Source organism: Corvus brachyrhynchos, unplaced genomic scaffold (assembly GCF_000691975.1).
Source record: "Corvus brachyrhynchos isolate BGI_N302 unplaced genomic scaffold, ASM69197v1 scaffold3588, whole genome shotgun sequence".
NCBI classification, from domain to species: domain Eukaryota; kingdom Metazoa; phylum Chordata; class Aves; order Passeriformes; family Corvidae; genus Corvus; species Corvus brachyrhynchos.
Genome location: NW_008239579.1, coordinates 1,319 through 1,530, shown reverse-complemented (window position 1 = coordinate 1,530; position 212 = coordinate 1,319).

Genomic DNA, 212 nt, shown 5'->3' with positions numbered 1-212 from the left:
GCCGACGATGTGGGCGCCGTGCCGGTCGACCTCGGTGAGCAGGTAGAACACGAAGGGCTCCACGTCGAAGTAGAGCGTCTTGTGGTCCAGGAAGAGCTTGGCCAGCAGGCACAGGTTCTGGCAATAGATCTGGGGGGGCACACCTGGGCTCACCTGGGGCACCTGGGCTCACCTGGGAGCACCTGGGCACACCTGGGCACACCTGGGGCACA